We start from the raw sequence: 3,551 nt of genomic DNA on the forward strand, positions 1-3,551 counted from the left end.
ATAAATGAATGCCTATCAACAAATGTGGGATCTAAACTCTACTGCTTCCTCTAAAATAATTTCTTTTCTCAATTCAGAAATGTGTGTGTGTAAGTCACAACACCCGTGACACCAAAACGGCTTTCTTTTCTCTCTTTTCTCTACACTCTGCACTATGAGCACACACACCAAATCAGAAAGGCTTTTTTCTCTCTTTTCTACATTATGGACTGTGGGGACACAAAACCGCTCTCTCTTTTTTTTTTTGATTGTGTGCCAGGGCGTTGTCTCACGTATTAGATTATGCTTAAGATACGAATGGGTTTATCAGTCACATCAGAATCCATACATACTGATCCTCCCGTAATAAAATGGTCGGATCTTATCAAACACACTTTGTTTCTTGTGACAATCAAGTCAGCGAAACAGCGTATACACGTCAAGACACTGAATCAAGTTTGCCACAAGCACTCATAAGTTTGGCAGTATTGCTCTGCCGTCAGCAATCATACACCCATTTTATTTTCGTGAGACGTGCAGGCACCTGTTCATCTACTGTTCTATCACTATGAATTAGTTTATCTATTATCAATAAGGATACTTCTACAACTACTATCAAAGTATGTCCAGACTTCTTATGTTGTCAGTTGCTATATATGAATAAGTGGGTAGCTACTGACAAGCATTAAGCATGTCACACAGCCCAAACATATAACATTTCAGGACACACCACACAGTTAACAACCACAGTGAAGTGTCAAAGCCCAAACATTCAACAGGACACTTACACAACACATTCAAATCAAACAGTCAGACAACATACAAGAACATATACCCCAGCCGGCATTGCTCCCTGCCTATTTTCCTACAGTTCACTATGTGTGCGCACACCTTTATTCACAAACTCTTCAACTTATACTCTTTTACCGAAGCTGCTACAGCTCGATTGGCCGAATACCCTTAGATCCTATTTCGGTGAATTTGACATCTGCCTTACATGTAACAGATTAGCGGTTTAGCAGTTTTAATTTAGTTTGAGTGAAGGAATTCATTTTATAGCAAAATCCGAAATCGTGAAGCACTCATGAAAGTAAGCTTATTCTCGGATTCCTGAAACTTTAGATTTGCTCTTTCTTTTACTGCAAAGTACAACGTTGTTTTTTTTGTATAAATCTTTCTAGACATGGTAAATATGAACGACAAAGCAGTTTTAACATAGTTTGAGTGAAGGAATTCATTTTATAGATAAAATCCCAATCCCAATCCCAAGAGAGAAAAGAGAGTGAATGCGAAGTAGACTTTAACACGGCTATGGGAGCGAGCCGAGTGTGGGCTAACCGGGAGAATTGCTTGAAAGAAACGCGACACTGAATGAGCGGTCAGAACAAAGCCTCAATACGGGATTCTCGTGGTGTTTTTGTTGCTGCCTTGTCTTTTGCATAGAGTAAAAGACAAGGCAGCCATCGACTCAACCAAGCGTCTCAACCAAGCAAAGCTCACCACGCCTGATGCCCTGCTCCCGCAGTGACGGATAATCGTACTCTGGTTTCTCTTCATAACATACAAGTCTTTCGCCTTTTACTAAAGACTTCCGTGGAGAGCAGCACTAATGAGTTGTTTCTATTATTGGCAGGCTTTACCTTTGCGGGTGAAGCCCTTTCTGTCTGTGCAAAAGAAATCTTGCTACTTTGCAGAGTGACTTCTCTGAGTAGAGTCGCCTTACTTGTTGCGACTGTGCCGATGTTCGAAGCTGGAGTGCAAAGTTGTTGCTTGAATGGTGCTTGCTGGAGCATGCGGGAGTGCAAAGTTATACCATTTAAAAGGGCTGAAGAGTGCTCAGTGCAGCGGGTGGGCGGAGGTGCAACGTGACACTCTGGCCACCTATGGCCATAAAAAGAACACTGCTACAAGTGCGCATTGTGCCAGCAAGGGCCCTCGGACCTGAAACAGTGGACAGTTATCGCTTCTCGGCCTTTTGGCTAAGATCTGTTCTTATCAGTTTAATATGTCCTCTATACGAGGACAACATATTAAATGGATTTTTAAGAATAGGAGTTGAAAAAGAAGCTTGCTCCGTTCACTCCAAGCCTCGACCCGGTACTGCAGTGCCGCTGGGAACGGTGCGCTCTCCTCTGCTCTTGTGAAAAAGCAAACAGCGGTGTAGGATGGAAGTTTCAGGGAGCCCAAGATGAAACTTTCTTTTAATCTGCTGAGAAAAGAGAGTGAATGCGAAGTGGACTTTAACACGGCTCTGGGAGCGAGCCGAGTGCGGGCTAACCGGGAGAATTGCTTGAAAGAAACGCGACACCGAATGAATGGTCAGAACAAAGCCTCAATACGGTGTTCCCGTGGTGTTTGTGGCTGCCTTGTCTTTTGCACAGAGTAAAAGACAAGGCAGCCATCGAATAGATTGTTTCTACTTGGTCAGCCGAGGAGCAGGGGGGGGGGGGCAAGCGTCTCAACCAAGCAAAGCTCACCAAGTAGGAACAATCGGGCCCTTTTCGATGGCTGCAACACCTGAAAGAGATATTGATGCGAGACCCGATCAAATGCTTTTTCAAAGTCTAAATTTAAGATGACAAGCCGGGTGTTTCTGTCTCTAGCGTAATCAATGATGTCTCGAATCAGTACGAGGCTGTCGGTGAGTTGTCTCCCTGAGATGGCACAAGCTTGGTCTGGGTGAATTACCTCCTCTAAAACAGAGGACATCCGTGTCGCTAAAACCTTGCTAAAATGTTTACAGTCAAAGTTTAAAAGTGTGATGGGCCTCCAATTCTTTAGGTCAGTCTTATCATTTTTTTTATAAAGTAGAGTCACTATTCCCACTCTAAAACTGTCAGGCAGTCGGTCGAGTTTTTCAAAATCTTTAAAAACATCTAAAATGTCTGATGATAAAAGGTCCCAATAGGTCAGATAGAATTCTGCAGGAAGCCCGTCTAAACCCGGAGCTCGACTTCTCTTAAAACCTGTTAGGCATTTTTTTAACTCTAAAGCAGTAAAATTCTGTGTCAAGTGTGCATTCTCTTTTACGGTTTTGTCAACGAATTTTAAGATTTCTGCCGATGTTTCCAAGTGCACTGGTTTCTCTTTGTACATGTTACTATAAAAGGTATGTACAGTTTCAATCATCTCTTGTGTGGATTTTGTTAAAAACCCATCTTCTCTTTTTAGATTTTGAATACACTCCTTTTTATTTATAACTTTCTTTCTTTTTCACCTTCCTCAATTTCCTGCTCCCTGCTTCTTACAAAAATTCCTTTACTCTTTATTTCTGCTAAAACTGACATTTCCTTTTTGACATCTTTGATTTCTTCTTTAAAGTCTATGCCACACTGATTTAGTTTAAAGTAGCGCTGTAAGCGTTTATGTAGTCCCATCATACATCTATTCTCTTTCCTTTTTTTACGTTTACCTTGCTGTTTAAAAAAAGTCTGGGTCGTTTCCTTCACCATTTCCCACCATTGTGCATGTGTTTCGTAGAGGTCTTGAAGGGTCTGCCACTCTTTATAACATTCCCTGTACTGACTGACTATGATTTCATCCTCCAACAGGGAACAGTTGAGTTTCCACAG

At 41.8% G+C, this 3,551-nt stretch overlaps 1 non-coding gene and 1 pseudogene across 1 annotated transcript; both read left to right on the top strand.

The window, feature by feature from the left end:
• The first annotated feature begins 1,516 nt into the window (after positions 1-1,516).
• LOC140274157 (U5 spliceosomal RNA) lies at positions 1,517-1,630 on the top strand. The gene has a single exon (XR_011908135.1). It is a non-coding gene; the product is annotated as a U5 spliceosomal RNA (small nuclear RNA).
• Positions 1,631-1,938: 308 nt separating this feature from the next.
• Positions 1,939-2,110, top strand: LOC140274104 (U2 spliceosomal RNA; annotated as a pseudogene).
• Positions 2,111-3,551: the final 1,441 nt, after the last annotated feature.

Source organism: Leuresthes tenuis, unplaced genomic scaffold (assembly GCF_036924035.1).
Source record: "Leuresthes tenuis unplaced genomic scaffold, fLeuTen1.0.hap1 SCAF_17, whole genome shotgun sequence".
In the NCBI taxonomy this organism is placed as follows: Eukaryota; Metazoa; Chordata; class Actinopteri; order Atheriniformes; family Atherinopsidae; genus Leuresthes; species Leuresthes tenuis.